The sequence below is a fragment of the Cryptomeria japonica genome, chromosome 8 (genome assembly GCF_030272615.1).
Source record: "Cryptomeria japonica chromosome 8, Sugi_1.0, whole genome shotgun sequence".
NCBI classification, from domain to species: Eukaryota; Viridiplantae; Streptophyta; class Pinopsida; order Cupressales; family Cupressaceae; genus Cryptomeria; species Cryptomeria japonica.
In genome coordinates this window covers 205,352,982-205,376,862 of record NC_081412.1, presented here as the reverse complement: position 1 = coordinate 205,376,862, position 23,881 = coordinate 205,352,982, and positions in this window count along the sequence as shown.

The following is a 23,881-nucleotide window of genomic DNA, read 5'->3' as shown; positions in this document are numbered from 1 at the left end:
AATATCATAATGGGTTTTGCTTTCAAAAGAACTCAAATAAAAGTTAATCAGAAAAGAATCAACAAGTCTGACATCTGTGGGTATTCTATTTAATACTTTATTAACACTTTTATTAAAATCAACAACTGATTCATTTAGATTTTTCTTTATACTTGTTAATTCATGGGATGCAAATGAAGGATCATTGTGATCTCGAAATTCTTCCAAGAACAACATTACAAACTCATCCCAACTGCAGATACATGCATCGGGAAGATTCTTATAGCATTCCCCTACACCTTCTATCAAATAGTGAACAAACAACTTCGTGAATATATCCTCATGAGGAAACTCAAATTGTTCAATGATATTTTTTACATTACCCACATGTTGTTCTGCTGAATCAGTTCCATTCCCTGAGAATTTTGGGACTGTTGATCTTAAATCACTAGTGATATGATTTGGATAACCAACAATTCCAGTGAAATCCAATTGTCTCTATCTTTCAATGATCATAGACCTTCTGCCGACATGATGGTTGTCTTAATTGTTCATACTTCCTCTATTGAATCCACCATTGTTGCCATAATTACCATTGTTCCCATTATTTCTCACCACCATTATTACCTCCATTGCTATTATTGTTGTTCCTATCTCCACCATTTCCATTTCCATAGTTGCCATTGTTACCTCTATTATGTCTATTATTTTGATTGTTGCCATACCCATTACCTCCTATATGGTTACCCCTATTTGTGTTATTCTAGTTCCCATCACTCCCCCCATTTCCATTCCTTCTTCCATCCACATGCCTTTCTTCACTTTGATCCCTATGTACATCCCTCCATCTTCTAGTTCCATTTAATAACGGGTTATCATAAGTTACAAAAGGTTGTTCTATTCTTCTCATATCAGGGGGACTATATTTAGGAATTGCTGGCCTATTTCCTTCACCTTTACTTTTGTCTTCAATTTGTTCTGGCCTAGGGCTTTGAATTGTATCTCTATTTATTCTTAGTTTTTGCAACACACAATTTGGTTGTCTCTTGAGAGCTTTTGCCATCTTCGATTCATCTCCATTTAAATTGGCCATTTTAAGTATGATTTCATCCAGTTGCTTGTCCTCCTCAGTCAAGATCTCATCATGACTATTCCTATTATCTTTTGTAATTATTTTATAGAAACGATTTTCCTCCCTATTTTCAGATTTTCCAGCAGATGAAGAATCTTCCTCCCTACTAGGAAATCTCTTATATCCTTCAAACGCCATGTTTGATTTCTTGTCTTTGTTCCTTTTCTTGGGACTCAACTAAACAAAATCTTCTTGTCCCTTGTGTAGAGACCTCCTCCCTTGCATAAATCTTATTGACAAATTCCTAGGGGTTTCTCTTATTTTCTCAACATACCAATTATTATTCATGTATTAAAATGTAGAGTCGCCACCTCCTAAGAGGAAATATTACCAACTTAAGTGATCTTCTGGGATCTCTCCTCCAATAGAGTCTGAAACAAACTACCAAAGATTTTGAAAACTTTGTGTGACAACTCCCTAGCAGAGTCGCCAATCTGTTGGTGCCCAAAACCACAAATTGGAAAACCAAAAGACTTCCCAAATCCTCAAGTAATCTAATCAGCCTTGGCCAACGAACAAGGATGGTCAAAGACCAAATCCCTTTGCACTTTAGGCTCCACTGAACCTAGGTGGGTGTGCCTCTTCCTCTCAAGCACAAAAGAGGTTATTTATAGTGGATTTAAACCTTATAGCAAGTTTACACAACTGGCAAATTATTGTTCTGCAACTATGCTTTATTATGTTCTTTAACTGAATGCTTTGAAAATAAATGAATGTGAATGTATATTGAAAATGAGATTGCTTTCAGAACTTAAATGAAATTTGCATAGATTAGTTCATATAGGATTTGGGAAGAATGTTTCTCTATCAAGGACCTTGAATGCATACAAATCAAAACCTTAAAAGATCAATAACAGACCAGTGCCTCTATCCGGGAATATATATGACACTTTTTGGAAAAATGTGTTATCATATCAAGAGACAATTTCTTATCAACTATGAAAGTTTAGTATGTGTTACACAAACAATAAGAACTCGATCTTTCACTTAATGCAATGGCATGTGATTCACATCATAGAAAATCTATGAACAAATTTATCAAGAGGACAAAGATAACTCATCAACACAAAAGTGTACACAATATTTGGAAAAAGAGACAATGAACCTTGTATATTAATCTTTAGGAAATAGTTGCATACACAATCTGCACTTGTAAATACTTCATTACAGATTGTTTACACAAAATGATACTTCTTCTTTCTATTGACTTCTCTGATACAAAAGGATATTCAATCCCTACAACATTACGCCGTTATTATGACTCCCCCCTTTTTTACATAAAAAATGACTCCCTATAAGTATCTAAATCAAAAGGCACATATGAAAGGACACACCCTTTCATACACAGATAGTTTCCCTTTAAAGGACACACCCTTTGGTTTAATAAAAATTACAAATAAGAACCTTTAAAAATACTAAATGATGCTTTGATAATGTGTCTTCTATTCTCCATCCCGATAAAAATCTTTGGCAAATATTCATCATCCTCTCCTTATTTACTGTACACAATATAAGCCAATCAAATTCCTTAATTTTGAAAATTAGGTATACTCCACCTTAGATTTTGAAAATTCAATGATCTTTGTATAAATACTGGTTTAAAATAGTCTTGTAAAACCAAAGTATTTATATTTTAAGAAAATAATTCTATGAATATAACATCGATTTATATAGAAAATAATAGTTTACCCTAAGATGTATATTCAAGGCATTCATTTAAATATAAATAAATTTTATCTTTAATGCACTTTTATATAGTGTAAAGTTGAGAATATACTTCCCTTTTATTATTTTTAGGAATTTTGCCATTTGTTACACATCCATTGGTGCCACATATCCTCTTCTAGTTAGCTGGTGGATCACTCTTTATCTTTCAACCAAACTTTCTCATTGGCAAATTGTTCGCAGGTCTTATCGATTCTACAGTTTCATTGATACCTTTTGTTTTCAATGGGACCGCATCTCATTTCTTCGATAAACCTCATGTTGATGAAACTGCTACTTTTGGTGAGTCCCTTTTGATATCTATCGCAGCCCAACTTTGTTCGATGAGCTCAGTACCACCGAACTGTTTCACTTCAATTGTTTTCCTTAACCGCCTCATTCTACCACCTGCCACTAGCGATTAGTCATCAAGTCGCGATGGGTAACTGACAAGCAGTTTCCCATTGCGGTATAGCAACAAACGTTGGATCTATTTCAACCTGCTCACCCCTTAACCTTCATCCAGCTTCCTTAATTTGCTCGTCCTTTGACTGATCTGCCTCCCTCTACGCTCTGCCATGTGTCGGCTTTTGATTGGCTCTGGAATCTTTATCATGCCACCTCAGCACAGCCTAGACTCACCGCTAGAATTCGGTATTTTTAATTGCTTCCTTAACGGGCCCCACCACTCATTCACCATGTAGCAATGAATATACATCAAGCATCTTCCGATCACGGTATAGCGACCACCATTGAATCAATTCGTCCGACCATTTGATCGTCCTCATCTGCTAGGCCTTTAACCCTACTTGAGCAGCTCTCTCTTTTGTTTGTCTCTCTATGTCGCGTGTCACTTTTTGGTTTGCCCATGGATCCACCTCGACTACCACTGGACACCATCTATCTTGCCATTTCATCCCCCACTAGACCTGGGTTCTTCTTCTACGCTCCACCACATGACACATCCTAATTCGCTTGCAGATCTACTAGGATGAGACATCATCTGGTACCTTGGCATTCACTATGTCGTAGGTGATATAGGTCATGCAACTCCATCTTGCGGTATAGCGACAGCCGTTGATCCACTTTGAACTTGCATGCTCATTAACCTCCCCTTTTCTACACGTATGTAGTCGCCAACTCATAGGTTTAAACCATCATGCATCTCTACCTTGCGACATAGCGACGGTAGTCAAATCCTCCAAGATCACCGTTCGATCAATCAAATTTTCTCAATCTTTAACCTCCATCCTTGCTAGTTTGTTGTAAAATTTTGGTTTCCTCAGGATACGTGCATGCGTGGGGTCAACCAGCTTCAGCCTTCTTCATGCCAAAAGCCTTTTGTCTTCCAACAGTTATCATATGGGTCGATTTGGATTTAAACAAAAAACGAGCTTATCCCACAAACAATATGGGATAAAGGCTTTCCCTCTGCTAGCGCACCACACTTGACAGTTTCCAAATTCTTTTCCACCATTCTATATGGGTAGGTTTGGGGGTCTTGGTGATGCCAGTTAATCTTTGGATAGCTCAATTTTCTTCAGTATGCTCCTGCATATAAAACACCCACAGTAAATACTTGAATGATAAGAAAAAGGGAATCTATTATAGCACAAAGTATTTTGTAAAAATATGTGCTCACAGTATCAACATTGTCCTAGCAGCTTCAACCATTGACCGAATGTTCCTCTCTACTATACCATTTTTGTTGTGGTGTCCTTGGTGTAGAAATTTGTCGCTTGATACCATTCTCATTACAGTACTTAGTGAATTCCTAAGAAGTAAATTCACTGCCTTGATTTGTTCTCAAACATTTTATCTTTTTGCCACTCTCTTTCTCAGCTAAGGCCCTGAATGCCTTGAACTTACCAAAAGTTTCATTCTTATCCTTCAAGAATGTGACCCACATCATCCTTGAACAATCATCAGTGAAGATCATGAAATATCTATCACCTTGAATGCTTCTTGTTCTTATTGGTCCAGATAGATGTGTATGAAACAAATCTAACAAGTGCTCTGCTGAGAAGGACCTCCTCTTGAAAGTTGAAGAATTCATCTTTCCTAACTGACATTCTTTACAAAGAGCATTAGGGTAAAAGCACAAAATTGTGTCACGTTTCACGCTAACTTATCAGCACAAGTAAGTTTAGGTAATTCTAATTAAAAATTAATTTTAGCCAAACATATGGTCTATATAGATTCATTATAGCTAAGTTATATATGGGCCAAAAAATTTCCAATTGGAAGTGTCTACTAAATGTATATTTTATACTACTTTTGGTCTAATTACAAAAAATAATAAAATTTGATGATTCAACAACTCCTACTCTTATAAATAATAGTTTTTTTGAAATGTAAAAATACCCTTTTATAGATCTATAAGTGAATTTTCCAAAATATATATCTTTTAATGTATTAAATAGTTTCTAATATTTTATATTTTATTTTTATTGAAAGTAGGTCATCAGCACTAAAATATAAGGTTGATTATCTTGTCAAGGAAAAATACTAAAATTTATTAAAAAAATTTGAAAAATATATGATGCAGTAGAGAAAAGAATCTATGTCAAGATGATATAATTCTTTTCTAATTTGGATAATTAATTAAGAAAAAAGGTGGTGGGAATTGGAAAGAGTTATATTTCAGCACACACAACTTTGCAAATTTATTGAAAAATACATATTTATAAAAAATAGTAAAAAATATATCCATGCACTAAAGTTTCAAGTTATCAATATACAAAAGAAAATTCAAGAAAAAAAGGTAAAGTTTATTAAGTAAAGTGTGATGGCTTGTGTAAATAAAATTTCAGCATTTTTTCAACAACTAAATTATAGTATTTACTTTATAAAAAACTACACTAAAATAATTTTTTTAATTTTTGTTAAAATTACAAACTTAAAATAGACATAAGATTATAAATTTTATCAGTTTACATCATTTAAAAATTAAAAACATATATTTCCCTTTCTATTGATTAAATTTAAAAAGTTGAATCCGCATTGACCATTTCCTTTATAAAAGTGTGACACAACTTTGTACTTTTACCCATTAACCGATTTGTCTAGCTGAGGCAGACCTCTTACTATCTTGGACTCGCTCACTTTAACAATGTTATCAAATTTTATATGACAAAATCTCCTATGCCAAAGCCAGCTATCATCTATCTTTGCAATCAAACAGTTGCCAACTTTAGGATTAAGATGAAATAGATTACCTGTAGTTTGTTTCCCAATTGCAATCAACTCACCTTTGTTGTCAAAAAATTTTCACATACCATTTCTAAACTCCAATTGGTATCCTTTGTCATCAAGTTATGCCACACTCAGAAGATTGTTCTTTAGGCCTTCAACCCAATAGACATCGTCAGCACTACTCTTCCCATTAAGAGAAATAACTCCCTTGCCTTTAACCATACAGGGTGAGTCATTGCCAAATATGACAACACCGCCATCAAATTCCTTCAAGGAAAGAAATTTTCTCCGATCACTAGTCATGTGATGTGAACAACCACTATCAATTATCCAATCATCAGAGTTATCCATCTTGGAAACTAGTTCTTTCGGATCTGACATCTCTTCCTTAATAGCTACAAACACAATATCTTCACTAGAACCATCATCAGATTCTTCATCAGTAATACCATTGTCAATCGTTGTAAGACAATCTCTCTTACCTTTTCCCTTATACTTCTTTAATGTGTCTCTCTTGTATTCATTTTCACCATTAGGACAATTAGCTTCTATATGACCAATCTTGCTGCATGCAAAACATTTTAAAGGTAGCTTACCTCTATATTTCCGAGTAGCTCTAGGCAGTCATTTTGCCAGCAATGCTTCAAGCTCCACTAAGGTGTCTTCATCATCAACATCTCTACTAGATCTAGATTCATAACAATGACAAGTATCTCTCCTTTTTCTTACAGATGGGTTAGAGATAGAATCTTTTAATGCAGATTCCGATTTCTGTACACTACCATCATAGCCATTTAATTCAAAAGCAATAAGTTTTCCAATGATAGAGTCAAGAGTTACCTTAGTTTTTTCAATGGACTTAAGCTCTTGAATAGTTGCAACTCAGATAGCATAGACTGGTAGTAGGGTTCTCATTACCTTACTAATCACTATGGCATTTTCCACTTTCCCTTATGCACTCTTTATTTCACCAACTATCTCTTTTATCCTTAGGCATCTTCCACTTTCCCTTCTGCATCTTCCACTTTCCCTTCTGCACTCTTTATTTCACCAACTATTCTCACCTTCAGACATTCGCATGTCATCAAACTTTCCTCTTAGGCCCTCCTCTTTAGCAATCTTAACATGTTCATCACTGCTATAAATCTCTTCAAGTTTTTCCCATACTTCATATGCAGTTTCAAGACCATGAACATCTACATATTCAGCATTAGACACGAAATGATAATAGCCTCCAATGCTTGATGATTTTCTTGTTGTTCTTTCTTTTGATCATCAGTCAGAATTCCAGTAGGTGTAACATACAGAGTTTCTACATGATCCCAATATTGACTTCCCAGACTCTTAATGAAAATCTTCATTTTGTAGCTCCATATCCTATAGTTATCTTTGTTTAACTTCGGACCTTCCTTCTTCATTATGATCTACAAGATCTTTTCCTCAAGTTGTTAGGCTCTTAGGTTAAAGAGGACCTGAGATGCTCTGATACCAATTGATTATATGATGAAAGAATAAGTATTCGGTAGATTACTGAGAGGGGGGTGAATCAATAAACTGAAAAACTGATACAAACTTCCCAATCACAAATTCAAACTCACAAAGTAAAATTTCACTATCAAGATCAATACTCATAAGAATACTCAACATCAACTGGGTAACTATTATAACAACTTAACAGTAAACAACTTCAATCTTGTAAACATCCAAATGCTTAATCATATATCAACATACTTCATCTCTCAATGCTTCCAGTTATCATGCCTTATCATAAGTTAATCAAATAAACAAATAAGATCATAACCAAAAAAACATTCACCACTTGACACAAATGTTTATACGTGGAAAACCCAAATAGGTAAAAACCACGGTGAGATGAGACTCACAAGATCGCTATTTCAACTCTTCTGAAGTTTGCCCTATTAGGAGTCAAACCTATTAAATATTTTACAATAAGTCTTGTTAAGAACTGATCCTATTAGGAATCACTCAGTTAAGGGATTTACAAAATGCCTTGATGAAAAGAAAATACTATGTTAGGAGTAACCTTGGTAGAAAATTTGAGAATCCAAGCTAGTGGACCACCTTGTTAGATAATTTAAGAAGTAACCAAGATTGTTATAGCTTACCCGGTTAGGGGCTTTCACTTTTGCTGTAATTGTTAGAAAACATCAGGTTTTCTTGATCTATCTGAATAGCACTATATTTGCTTGATCAGATCCTTTAAAGCTTCAATCTACCTTTACTCAAATTGCAGATCCATTCTCTGGTTAGGCAAGCACACACTCAACTGATTTCAGCCAACACTTTGCCAACAACTTTACAAACAACTTCATCGACCTTAAATACAAATCAATTAGGTCAGTAACACAACAAAAACCTATTTTTCTCATAGAGATTACAAACAAATCGGTTCAAGTGTGACCATTGGATTTACATAGCAATCTATACACATTCTTCAAGAAAATTCCAACCACTCCATGATCACCGCTTCATCAAACTTGTAACTCATCATGTGCTATGCATTAGATGCAATTCACTTTTTCTCATTCCCTAGACAATCAGACAAATGAACAAACATGTCAAAACAATCTAAACTAATTTTCATTTAGTGATCACATGTGTCGTTATCATTACTGCTCATCATTAGATCTTAAACCAACAAACTTGATCGGTTAGGGTTTAACAAAAAACAATTGGTACGGTTTACCGGTTACATTGAATAGAAATGGTTTAACCTTATACATTGGTTTACCGGTTCAACTCAAAAACTAACATACCGGTTTACAACATCTTCCTCAAAGCTCTTCCTACTGGTCCCAAGACAATATCAATAACAACAACAATATCAACAATGCCATAAATACCATTACCGATTTAATTGACATCAATGATAGCATAACTTCATTAATGTCATCTTCATGCAAATGCCAACAATTTGTGGCATGTCCCTTCCCTCCATGCCACTTTCCCTCAGGTAGGACATGTGTGGCATTTGGTGGAGATTCCTTTGCCAGTTGTCTTTGCAAAAATGACAAGTGTCATATCTTCCCAACCTCTTTATAACTTCTTCATCTCTCACTGTTCCTCTCTCCAGGCTGAATCTAGACCGTCGAATCATGTCACCTCAGCTCATGTCTGGGAAAATCTATAAGTATCCTCAATTTTCATTCATGGTTCTCTCCTACATTTTTTATCCTACATCTTTTAGCTTACATCATTTGATCTTGCATCCTTAATCTAAGGTATGCATAAATCTACCATAGCAATTTTCATTTGCATTTAGCATAGTTTTGATCATATCATAGCAATCATGTAAATCATAGGATCATATTGTAGCTACTCATTATTCAAGTTGTCATCTTGGAGGTCTATGTTGTTGAGAGTCACATCAACAAACCCACAAGGTCTTTTGAGATAGAGGAGAATGGGAAGCTATTGGGCAGTACCTTTTTACTTTGCTTAATAGTTAATTTTCCTCAATATAATGTCTCATTGATGTGTGTTGGATGAGTTTAATTGTTTGACTAACATTATATTATATACATATACATATACATATACATATACATATACATAAATAAACTAATGAAAATTCAATTTTTTTTTTTATAACTAAAATAAACCATACAAATGCATGGAGTGACATGATACAACATGATAAAGAAAAGATGTCCAGATATAAGTAGCAAAAGTCCTCAAGGCCCCACAACTGATAAAATATATTATCACCATCTATTACAAAGGATCATGATACATATTACATTTCTATGAGAATATGCATATGATCATCAGTTACATTACAGTGTATCCATAAGGATATAATCTCCAAGAGTACAAATAATGAAAAGAATGCATAGATCTAGATCATTATGTAATTATTCAATCCTCACATGAGCCACCACGATCAAGCCGAAGGATGAACAAAACCCAATGCGTGCAAAAAACACTCCACCCAACCATGTGGTACCATAAGGTCCACCCCTGTGCTAGGAGGTATCAACCAAACCCAAAAGACACAAGTAAACATAAAGGATACATAAATGAATCACATGAGACTCACAAGAATACAATCACAAGAGAATTACAAGTAAACCAGCCAATTCCAGAGGCCTCTAACAAACCAAGGACATAAAAGTAACCAAAAGAGACCACTAGGTATGCAATAGGGAAGATGTCATAACTAGGTTATCATGGGTTACCCTGGTGAGTCTTCACTAGGTCTCGGCCCCCATCCTGGGTTACCTTGGTGACCTCTATCGACCCCTGGCCCCCATATAGACACTAGTGGACCAAACCATCCTTTCAATGGGACAAGATTGGTGGATGTCATTCCAGGCCTTCTTTACTTACCTCAGACCTAAACAAGCATCTGAGAGTAAAAGAGGCAACCATTAATCTTTATTAAGTGATCTAACTACCCACCCAGGTACATTATTTAAAATTTCTACTTGATTACAAAAACCTCATTGGGATACCCTGGTGACCACTTTGGGTCCCTACCCTCAATGAAAGCCACTCCCCCTTGACTTGCACCTAGGAATCCAAAATACTTCACATGGTCTAAGACACCCAAAACCATGAAATGAATAGACACTAATCACAAAACCATTTAGATATAAATAGAATCCATTCACAATAAAGAACTCAAATATTATCTTAGCCCCTGGAATACACTATACATTTTACGACACTCCCATGGCCCCAATTGAGATATGCACCCCACATAGCACAAAGATTCCAAAAGTCATTACAAAAGATACTTCATGCCATACATTTTCACTATTACTCAATTTTTAAGTTATGAAAAAAAATCACGTTAATCATTCTTCAATAACCCTTGATAACTCAATACACACATTATAACTAATATCTATCATAATGACTTTGCAAGAAAGTAAAATCCATTTATTAAATCAATGGTTAATAACTGTATGAACGCATACAAAAAAAAACACATAATTATAAGTGTAGAAGCATAAGTGTATAGACATATTCATATTTATATATATCTTTACATATTCATAACTTTACATACAATATAAATTAAATCACATAACAATACAACAATATACAATTTTATATATATATATATATATACTAAATTAAATATTCACACAACCAAGTCGAATTACTACCAAAAGAGGAGTTCGAGCAAGAACAGACCCGTAAAGGGGTCAACACCTCTATTAACAATTTGAAAAACATACTAATAAGGCAGAACACCGATTTCATCATAATCGATTAGATGGTAAAGAAGACCAATTATGATGGTTTGGAAAGGATAAAAAGGAACACTGTTTATACAATCGATCCATAACAAATGAAAAGAGACAATAGCTACAAGCCAGTACGCCAAATGACGGGAGAAAAACAAGAGCACAACACTCGAACCAAACATGGATGGAGTCAACGCCAGGAAGATAGCAATGCAAGGTATGAAATAAAGCATACTAGTTTAGTGTTCGGCTTGAATACAACAGCACACCGAACATGCAACCCCAATCGATATTAGACATCGATTAACCGAAAAGCGCTCACCAGTTTTAGGATTTAGCAGCATAAACAAGGGAAACATACAGATAAGCAATCGGCTAACAAAATTTATTATCGGAACCAAGCAAGTCCTAAGCTTAAAGGAAACCAAACGAAATTGAACAATAAGGAATCAGTAGAACACCAAAAGAATACTGCTCATAAACAAGCAGAGATAAGAAAGAAAACTTCCGAAAATAGAACGGTTAAAATAAAACAACATGCCGATAAAAGATTACGAACAATTGAACAATGCATGTCGTTTTAATTGAGAGAAGGCAAGGCGATTAAATGCATAATACGTAGGTCGGGAAAAAGATGTTAGAGCTTGCAGCGGTGAATATCGTGAGAGATTTAGGAAAACCAAATGACTAGGTCCAGGAATCGCAATAGCATAGTTTAATAAAGTATACCGAGTGTAATATCTGGTCAATCAAGAAAATAAATCCAATAATAGCTATCGATTTGTAACTCAGAATGCATCGATTCCATCAATCGGATGGTAATTCAAGAGCAGGACTTATACAGTAAATAAATCAAATACTGAAAGGATCCTATGAAGACTCGGAATGAATAGGGAAAGGGATGCATGAGCATCGATCCCAAATTCAATAAATACAAAGATCCACACAAATATCATATGCCATACGATTTAAAAAGAAAAAAGAAAAGCAAGTTTAGAATCACACTAGCAAGGTTATCACACAAACACAATTTCAACCCTAATAGAACCTAAACTTTTGGCAAAAAAAAAAAGAAAGAAAGGGAGCAAAACAAAACGCGAAACACAATCTCATTGGAAACCTTCAACATATAGATCTACTCAAAAATAACAAGGTCAAAAATGACTCCTGTCGGGAGTCCAGTTGATGTGTCTTTTATGCACATGCGAACACAAAATAAAATACCGAGGTATCTTATCCTCTTTTGAACAAAGTTTCCTCAAATGCTGAAGATTTTGCCTAAGGAACAATCGAGGCAACTCCAAGGTTCTTATATGTAGGGTCTCTACGAGTGGATAAACTCTATTGGTGTGATTTGATTATGCTAGAATCACAACGGGAATTGCATTCGAATGCTTGAGCATTTGATTGGCTGGAACTCAAGTCCTATCTACTAGCTGGAAGATAAAGAAACATCAAAAGATACAAGGCTCAAAAAGTCTACTCTAAGACCTAGAATGCGAGAAGATGGATGAATGACTAGGTGGAGTCCTACTGGGCCAGGTCTCACCATCAAACTGAACAATTCGACACCAGCTCAGTGCGATCCTCTAAGGGACACTTCGAATATATTCAAATCATACACCATCAGACACTGATCACCATTCAAGATAATGCATGAATAATAGACGTGTAACGACTCGAGATTAAGCTCAATTCTTGCTAGTTGACCACGCAAGGTGCTCTTAAAGTCAGCAAGAGGTTAGTGGTTTGGACTAGGTGGATTCCACGCGAGTGCATTCATTAGCTTCTTCATTCAATCTAATTAACCATCATCTAAAATGAATATTCAACAAGAGACCATTCATATTGCAAAGAAACAACACATTTTACCATAACTTCAATGAAAATGGACTTTATTTACAATCAAGGCAACAATTTCTTGCCTTCTCTTCCTAATCTACTCTAATTGATAATCTATTCACTATTCTAGCTACTAACTCTTAGCTATTCTAACCTCTATTAAACAACTATTAACTATTAACCCCTACAAATGAAGGGCCAAGGATTTATATAAAGAGTTCTTTACAAATTGATGGCTCTGGTTGACTTAGAATCAACTTGTGATAATTGGATTTGAGAGAACAAGTGAAGATAGTAATATCTACTTGAAGTCTGAAGGAGATCAGATCCTAATTTGTGAGGTTTTTGTTGATGACATTATCTTTGGTGGAGATGACAAGATGAGTCATGAGTTTGCTAATGAGATGAAGAAAGAGTTTGAGATGTCACTCATAGGGGAGATTAAGTTCTTCATTGGACTGCAGATCTAGTAGATGAAAGATGAATCTTTATCACTCAGTCCAAATATGTCAAAGAGGTGTTGAAGACGTTTGGCATGGAAGATAGTAAACCGGTTGGTACACCGATGGTAACCAGTTGCAAATTGTCAAAAGAAGATGATTTCGCACTGGTTGATGAGAAGGAATACCGATCAATGATTGGTAAGTTGCATTATGTAGTGCATAGCAGACCGGATATTGCACATGCAGTTGGCATTACTGCAAGGTTCCAGAAAAGTCCAAGAGAATCCCACTTGGTTGCAGTCAAGTGGATTCTTAGGTATCTGAAGGGAACAGTTGACTATGGATTGTGGTACCCATACAGCAATGATTTCATTCTGAAAGTATTCACAGATGTTGACTGGGCAGGTAATGTGGATGACCAGAAAAGCACAACTGATGGTGCATTCTTTCTTGGTGGTAGACTGGTCTCATGGATGAGTAAAAAGAAGAGTTGTATCTCTCAGTCTACAGTGGAAGAGGAGTATGTTGCAGCTTTCATGAACTGCACTCAAACAATCTGGATGAAGCATGTTTTAAATGGCTTCAAAATCCCTGTATCTGAACCGGTAAGTATATTCTGTGATAACACAAGTGCTATCAACATTTCAAAGAATCCGGTTTTACATTCTAGAAGCAAGCATTTTGAGCTTAAGTATCATTTCTTGAGGGAAAAGGTTCAGAATAAAGAGATTGCACTGGAACATGTTTCCAGTAAGGAGCAGTTAGCAGACATATTCACCAAGCCTCTCCCAAAGACTACATTTGTGCATTTAAGAGGTGAATTGAGGGTATTTCCCCTTCAGGAGGTGAACTAAAAGTATTTGTTCCACATTAGTAAGGTATTGCATAAGTCAATTTTTTGTTGACTGATGTGTTGAAGGATGCTACTCCTCAGGGGGAGCAGCATAATGGAACAGGGATGCTTTTGCCTCCACTTTGGCATTGTTGTCAAAGGGGGAGAAGGAGTGAAGCGGAGAGATATCTTTGTATATTGCCAACAATGCCAAAGGGGGAGATTGTTGGCATTATGTGAACCAGTATAAGGACATAATGATATTTTATGTTGTCATTAATGTCAATATGTGATATGAAGTGAACCGGCATATGTGATATGTGAGAAGAGAGAACCGGCATATGTGTGAACGGGTATATATGCCAAAGTGAAGCGGTATATTTGCTCAAGGTGAACCGGCATGTAGTTATGGGAACTGGTACATGGAAGCATTGTATGACTACTGGCTGGTAGGTAGTTTCCACTTCAGGATTTCTGGATGGAGTACCTCAAGCCTGTGTGACTCAATCGGTGATCTTTGTGTGATGAGTTAGCAATATAATGGAGAACAGATCATGTTGCCACGTAAGCCCTGTGCGCGTGAAGGATCTTGCATGAAGAAGACTATCCCTATCTTCCTTGGGAATGTGCGAAGTTTGTCAAATGGTGATAACGCATGATGGGTTATCAGTCGCCATGAAATCGGTGGATAATGGATGATGGAGAATGTCTTGAGATCGATTCAAGATTATTGCATTTAATGCATTATGATTCAACGGTCAGGATTGAACTGCTTGAATTGCTTAACCTAATAGGTTTAGGGTTTAGGGTTTTTGCTACTGACCTATCTGTTTCCTATAAGGTCGATGTTGTGTTTCTTTCTAAAGTTGTTGGCAAAAAGTTGTATGTGTGTATCCAAGGAGAGTGATATGTAATTCTTGCCAGACCAAAGGAGAGAAGAGATACCTGGAAAGTGAATGTGCAGAAGGTGAAGAGGAGCCAAAACGGATCTGCATTAGCATTGAGTGTTGTTACTAGATCATTGTAATTCCTGTTGATCTCTAACCACTTCAACAGTTGTGAAATCCCTTAAACAGGGTAGCCTTAACCGACTTGATACAAATCCTTTAACAAAGTAATTCGAAGTTATTGAGTTTTGGGAAGCTATTGAGCTCTGGAGATCCTTTAGCTATTGAGTTCTTGAAATCCTCTAACAAGGTAACCTTAACCGAGTTTAACCCTTAACCGGGTATTATAGCCATCCATTAACCAGGTGATCCCTAACAGGATCAGTTCCTAGCAGAACCTATTGTAATGTCTTTAACCGGACAAGGCTCCTAATAGAGCGGACTTCTAAAGAGTTCAAAAAAGCAGCTTGTGGGTATTCATCCCCACCGTGGTTTTTCCTAGTTGGGTTTCCATGTGAAAAATATGTGTGTCATGTGTGATGCTTTTATCTTGTGATGCTTTGTTATTACCTGTTAAGCATATGATGGTTTTATGTTTTATGTCTATCTATAAAACATATTGAGCTAACTATTGTGAAGATCTGATGATAGTTTACCTATTCATGCATGAGGGTGTAATGGTACTATAGTATTGAGCTAAGAGGAAAGCTTAGTGTGTAACTGGTTTATGATTGTTTTAGTCATTTTGGGTCTTACCGGTTGCACTTTGTTTCAACCAGTGTCACTGCTTGCCAGTCACTTGGAGTATTTGCTGACAAACTGGTTTTGGACTGTATTTTGTCTATACTAATTCACCCCCCTTCTCAGTACCGGTTTGATACTATTCATTCATCATCGAGTTATTAGTATATATATATATATATATATATATATATATATATATATATATATAATCATACACACACACACACACATATATATATATATGTATGTGTATATATATGTGTGTGTGTGTATACATACACACACACACACACATATAAATGTGTGTGTGTATGTATATATATATATAATCATACACACACACATATATATACACATACATATATATATGTGTGTGTATGATTATATATATATATATATATATATAATTAATCATACACACACACACACACACACACATATATATATATAATCATACACACACATATATATATGTATGTGTATATATATGTGTGTGTGTGTGTGTGTGTGTATACATACACACACACACACACACATATATATATTATATCTTTATCTTTGTATCTCTCACTCATATGCACACACTCTTTGTCACTCACCATGTCAAGAAACTTTGAACTCACTAGCTCATGCTTACAAAAAAGTACTCAAGAATCTAAATTGTCACAATCATATTTGCAAAGCCATCTCAATGCCACAAATTATATTTCTTGCACGGTAGATCATAATAGTATTTGAAGGTAATAAATAATAGGGCCAAATAAATATGTATCTGGGTTAGTGCAAGACGATGAGTCCACTTTTTGGCCAAAAAGTGGAAGTGTTTTCCCTAATTTTCATATTTTAATACCCACATAATAAAAAATAACTTTTTGAATGGAGTTCTAAAAACTATATTTTAAAAATGTCTCTTTCAGGACCATACCATGCATGTGTATGACCCACACTTTTTGACACAATTAAAATTATTTTCTCAAATTATTTTGGGAAATGGTTTGTAACACACTCAAGATTGATGAGCATATTTTTTTGTATTTTGCTTTAAAATATTGTTTTTAAAATTAATTTTTTAATGATCGTAATTATCTTTTTAAAAATTTGACGTGTACGGCCCACATAATTTGACATAAACCTAACATTTTTTTATTTTTTTTAAATAGAAAATAATTTTGTGTAGATTGATGACATGCAAATTTTTTTTCCAAATTCATTAAAATAAAAAAGTTATTAAATTAACAAAATTAGTTAATATTTCAAGTTTATGGACCCGATTTAGTATAAATTAAATGAAAATAGTTAAAGTAATCAATTTTTACAAAAAAAATATTTATTTAGAATCTAGACAGTATAATCTGAATTCGGTTTTAATTTCGTATAAAATTTCTCTAATTAGACACATGTAAACTATTTCAGAAGTTCATATTTGTGCTTTTGTTCATGGAGATTTGAATTTGCGGGTCCATGTCTCAGGTGTGACCATCCCAGGCCTATCCCGGACCTTATCCCAAGGCAAGTGGTGTGATGGTCACACCTGGTGTACCTTTCCTTGACTCCCTTGTGCTTGAGGAATCCTTCTTTATCAAGTCTTTCCTTCTTCTCTGGTAGCTCATATTGCTTTGAAGTGTTAATAAGATCTTTCTTCTGATATCCTATGATTTCTCCATGTGGTAGAATGAGGTCTTTGATGATGATCAGCTCCATTGCTTGCAACTCCTTTAACACTTGAAGTCCTTAGCACTTTGAGTCTTCTTTTATGCGGTTGAAGTGCCCTTGATGAATGATGGAACTGGAAAAGGTCACCCCTATCCTGGCCTAATCTTCTTCCAACTTGATTAGATTGACCTACAAAACAAACAAAAGATGATTAAGAATACATAATATATTTATCCCAACATAGCATTTCTTACCTTAAATCATTAACAAGAAGGCATCAAAATGGAATTCGCTCAGGATCCTCTCTAGGGACAGGCCCTATAGGAATTTCACTCTGGAACCTTTGGAAGGGTCAGGAGCGAAATTTGTCAAATGCACAAATCTTGACCATTTCCTTCAACCTCACTTCTAAGCTTGGCTTTTCTTTCTTCTCTCAATGTCAATCTTGCTCAATTTTCAAAGGCATATAAATTTCAAAGTGTTTTTGGCAAGAAATAAGGCTACCTTAGGATTTTGTTTTGGACCCTTTGGAAGGGTCAGGAGTGAAATTCATGATTAAGACACAATTCCATCCATTCGTTGCTCCAAATTTCTTCTCAAGGCAAGTATATACTAGTGTTCTCTCCACCAAGGCCTTAGGAATCCATCTCTTGATCTCAAACATGAGCAAATTAGAGGATTTTGAGAATGTCACTCTGGACCCTTCCAAAGGGTCAAGAGCGAAACTCATACTTTGCTTGTTTTCCCTCACTTGGCTCTATTCTTCCTACTTCATTTTACCTTGATTCTTACCTTTGGATTCTTCTCTTATGAAGACAACACTTGTTTGACCCTCAAGAAGGCCTGAATGGAGAAATTCACTCTAGACCATGGCCAAGGACATGACCTATTAGAATCTTGCTTTGGACCCTTAGGAAGGGTCAGGAGTGAAATTCATGCTCTAGCTCAAAATCTTCACTTTTTGGAATCACAACCCATTCAAATACATGCCTAGGGATATCTTCAAGCTTAATTCATCCTGATCAACACTTGGCTCAACATGAAATTAGGCGAAAAAGGAGATTTTGAGAATTTCATTGTGGACCCTTTGGAAGGGTCACGAGCAAAATTCATGATTTAGGCTTAATTCCTTCATTTAATTAAATCCAATCCACCTCAAAAGGCAATAATACATCACTCCACCCTCAATCACGCCATAAGAATCAAGGTTTTGACCTCACATGAGGAGAAAATAGGTGGTTTAAGGAATTTCTCTTTGGACATTCAAATGGAGAGAGTTATATTTCAGTACACACAACTTTTCAAAGTTATTGAAAAATATATATTTATAAAAAATAGAAAAAAATATGTGCATGCACTAAAGTTTCAAGTCATGAAGAAAGAAAGGTAAAATTTACTAAACAAAGTGTGGTGCCTTGTGTAACTTCAATTTCAACATTTTATCAACAATTAAATTATAGTGTTTACTTTATAGGTAGTTCCCCTCCATGATTCACCCTTTCTCTTATCCCTTGATAGACTTGATGGGCTTAGATTAGACTCTTTTATGATGTTTGAATGGATGATTATGAATCTATTTATATTCCGAATGCTTATAGTTGATGCTTGACATTTCATATTGATAGTTGATACTGTAGACACCTAAAATTGTCCAATCTAATTAAATAAATATCTTTATTTATTTAATTATCTAAACCTAATTCTTCCATTAATTAAATAAATCTTTATTTATTTAATTAATTCATTCATCCTCTTCTAGCCTTATTTCTCATTTAAATAAATACATTTATTTATTTAAATTATCCTTTTCCTAAATTAAATTAATATCTTATTTATTTAATTGATCCCACTTCTTCTATTAATTAAATGAATCTTTATTTATTTAATTAATTCATTAACCTTTTCTACCCATGACACATGTCATTCATCTCTTAATTCCTACAATACCTACCCTCTCATTATTTTATTATTTTCTTTACCTACCCTCTAATCCTAGCCGACCATTTATCTTTTACACCTCTCAATATTATCTCTTCATTTCATATAGTGTCTTCTATATAAGGAGATGCTTCCTTCATTATCAAACCCCCGACTACTTGATCAATTGACTACACTACGCTTTGCACCTTCATATGTGATCCTACTTGCAACCACATTCCGTTCTTTGTTGAGCTCTTGTGCACATAAAATCTGAGAGCAAATATATCAAGCAAGATCAATGGAGATAGGAAGAATGGAGATTCAAACCCTATTGGACATGTGATGGTATAATCTTTGTGATTTCATTTGATTTGCATTGTCTTAGGTAATCTTCATATGTTATTGTGGATCTTTGTTGTTGTTAGGCTAGGGTTTTGTGGTTGCATTCATTTAGTCTTTCAACATTGTTGTTATCCATTTTCACCATATACATTTTGGCACGCCTGGTGGGACTCTTGTCCCTTTTGCATTTAACATCCTTGTTGCAAATTTTGTGTCTTAAACTTGCAGATCTGACATTTTTTCGACAGCATTTTGATATTTTCATGTCTGCGTACTTTCGGATCGCGTTTTTGGTTTTCTGTCACGTCTGTGCACCTCCAGACTGCGTTTGTGATTTTCTACCGTGTCTGTAACATCTGGAATCGCGTCTATGTCTGAGACACTATTTCATCTTTTTTTTTGTAGATTTCAAAAATCGCGTCTGTGATCTCTTGTCGCGTCTGTGGGGTTTGTAGGCACGTCTATATTCAGAAGCCACATCTACATTACGAAGCCACGTCTGTGTCTCACAGAAGTGCATCTCCATCCCAAAGCCGTGTCTGCGTATTGTACCTGCATCTGTGCATACTGATTTCATTTTTACGGGTTTTTCATTGATTCAGTTTTTAATTATTCAATTTTTTAGATCTAGTTTATTTTGAGCTAACATCTTCAGATCTAGCTAACGAAATTGGTGCAGCTTGTCTTGAAAGCAAAATCATTTGGTTGAAGGCCCCTATTTCACAAAGTCTTTTGGATTTAAAATTTACCTACTGTGCTTGCAGGAAGGGTTGATCATTTGAAACAATCCAAACTACTAATAAATCTTTGTTGTAGGTCCTTGGCAAGGGTTTTTGGATTTTATTATGTGCCTTGTTTTCATAGACTAGCAAACACTTCAATTGGTGCACTAAAATTGAATCATTGTCTTTTGTGTCTTGAGAAATAGGCTCTTTTTGTTTAATCTTTAGAGGGCCTGTCTCCCCGTGTGGTCATTAGGACTACTAGTGAGGAGAGAACAACCCAAGTGGTAGCGAGGAAAACCCACCTCTTTTGAACCACTATAAACAACTGTATTCATGGTGAAAACTATGGATAACGTGTGCTGATTAGTTCATACCGACACTATGTCTCCCCATAACCTTGTTTGATCAAATTTATTTGATTAGTTGTAGGGCGTAACCCCTATCAGCTAGGAGCCTTCTGTATTTACAGAGCTAAAAGTGTCGCATGTATGGCCACATGAGTGGATACCCTTACTAGTACCTTTTTGTTTTAGAAGCCCAAATCCTTTTAGTTGTTGAGGCAGGAGGTCGGACCTCTGGTAGTGGCCCACACACATACGGTTCTTAGTAGAGATACAAAGTTCGCCACAAGGAGTTTTTGTGGGGACTGATGCTTGGCTACCCCAAGAAGTGAGTGCCGAGGGTGGAGCCAATGGGGTCAAGCATCTAAGTATTCGCTCTGAATAGCGTAGCCTCGGGGGTAAAACCCCATGTGGGATCAACAACTATTGTCTTGGCCAGCCATAAGAATTGTGCTTGACTTATTTTGAACAATCAAACATTCAAGACCAAACAACAAAACATTGTGTCTTTTGTGTCTTCAAGTGTATGCAAAACAATTTTACATCAAACAACACACTTTCTTTGAGTCATATTTTTGAGTCTAGACACTTGCAAACATTGAGTCCTCATCAACACTGTGTCCTCTTGTCACGAAAAATAGTCAAACATTCAGATTTGGTCACAACAAAACAACTTCACAGATTGGAAAAAATTGCACAAATTTTGCAAAAACGCATCTATGTCTAACATAATAGCGTATGTGTCGTATAACTGCATCTGTGAAGGGCAGAAATGCATCTGTGTTCTCAGAATCAACATTGCATTTACAAAATCTCAGACTCATGTCTATGTTAAACAGAACCATGTCTGTGTCAGGAAATCGCGTCTGTGCAGTATAAAGGCACGTCTGTGTTCAGAATTGAAAACTTTTACAATCCAGCAAACAAACACAGTCAGTTTCAAAATTCTTGAGCTTCCTAGGTTATTTCTCCAGGTTTTCATCTAGCATTCAACCGGTCTTTAGGTCTCACAAAGTCCATCATCGCTTTACATCTTGCATTACATTCACATTTGTCTAAACTTGAGTCAAAAGGTCACTTGCTTGTCCTCATCATACTTTGTCAACACACTACATACACCAACATTTTGCTAAGTGGTCCCTCATCAAGGTCTATCACCTTTGGGTCTCATTTGGTCTTACTTAGAGTCAAGGTCAACTTACCTCATCAAGAGAAACTATCATCTCTTTGGAAGTCAAACCTAATCTACTACATACATACTTGGTCTTACATTTTGAACATTGCAAGTAAACCTCAGATTCTTTTACATTCCATCCAACTCTTGGTCTTCCATACTCTTTCCATTTTCTTCTAGTCTCTACACATCTTGGTCAATACCTAGTTCATGGTTGAAACCCATTCCCAAAAATCTAGAAGAGAAACTAAAGAGGCTCAAGAGTCCACAAACATTAGTTCCTATGAGTATGACAATGATATCTTTTTCAATTCTGATCATACTACATTACCTGACATGGATGCCTATAGAAACATGCCAAATGTTGAGAACATGGACACTACAAACAACAATGATACACACAATGACAATATGGACAACTTTTCTATACATTCAACAGAAGTGGAAGACACCATTACGAATCCTCATTTTAATCGATTGGTTGAGGAAATAATGTGAAGAGATAGACAATATTTTCTACAAGTGATGGCACAAAGTGGAACCAAGATCCCTCGTGATTTTGACATGTCTCAAATAATGGAAAATTGACCTTTGCAACAAACTCACTCCAACATAGATCAAAGGAGGCCTAATAGTGGAGGCAATAGAGGAGCACATATGGCTCCTGAATCACCATCATCTTTGTTTCAAAAACCAGAGGTCCCACATACACATGGTCAAACATATGATACTCACCTTTGCAGACCATTATGGAAGTCTTATGCAGAAAAATATGCTCAATCACATACCAATTCTAAGGAACAACCACCAAAGAAATTGGATATCCAAAGGCATGCTCAAAATTTGGACACAAGGAAGCCCCGTGTCAAATTTGGGGGCAACACACTAGAACAAACTCATGACATTCCTATAGAGTATGGTATACATGGACAAAGCAGATATTTCGTTCCTCAACATGACTCTATACCAAGTGGTCCATATACGCAACACCATTATAGACCTCCTTCATATGAACATGTGTATGATCAATATCATCCATATATGCAACATGCCCCTACTCCAATTGGTGCCTCAAGCATGGGGTATGGTCCAAGAAGTCGATCTCCACCTAAGAACAATTTGGAACAACAAAACAAGGACTTACAAAAGAAAATGGAGGACATAAATACACCAAAGCCAACATACACAATGAGATACATATGTCCTTATCCAATGCCTCCATTTCCTACACACTTTGTGACACCTAAGTTTGATAAATACAAAGGCAAAGGGGATCCTAAGGCACACATAAGATAGTTTTTCACAGCTTGCATTGAGGTAGCAGCAGAAGAGACATATTTGATGAGATTATTCCCACAAAGCTTAGGTGATCAAGCTATGGAATGGTTCTCCCAACTCCCACCTGGAATTAAGTCATGGGGTGACTTAGCAAAGGCATTTATTCAACACTTCTCCTACAACATAGAGACAGCCATATCAGTCACTACTTTGTGCAAAACCAAGCAAAAGGATGGAGAATCTTTTTCATCATTTTTACAAAGATGGAGGAATCTAGCTAGCAGATGCTCTTGTGAAATTCCAAAAAAACAAATGGTAGAGATGTTCACCCAGAATGTTAACAAAGACATTGGTTATGACTTAATAAAATCTTGTTTGTCCACTTTCAAGGACATCATTGAAAAAGGTTTAGCGACAGAAAAGGTCCTAATTGAACAAGGAGTCATCAAGCTATTCAAGGAAAATAAAGATGAC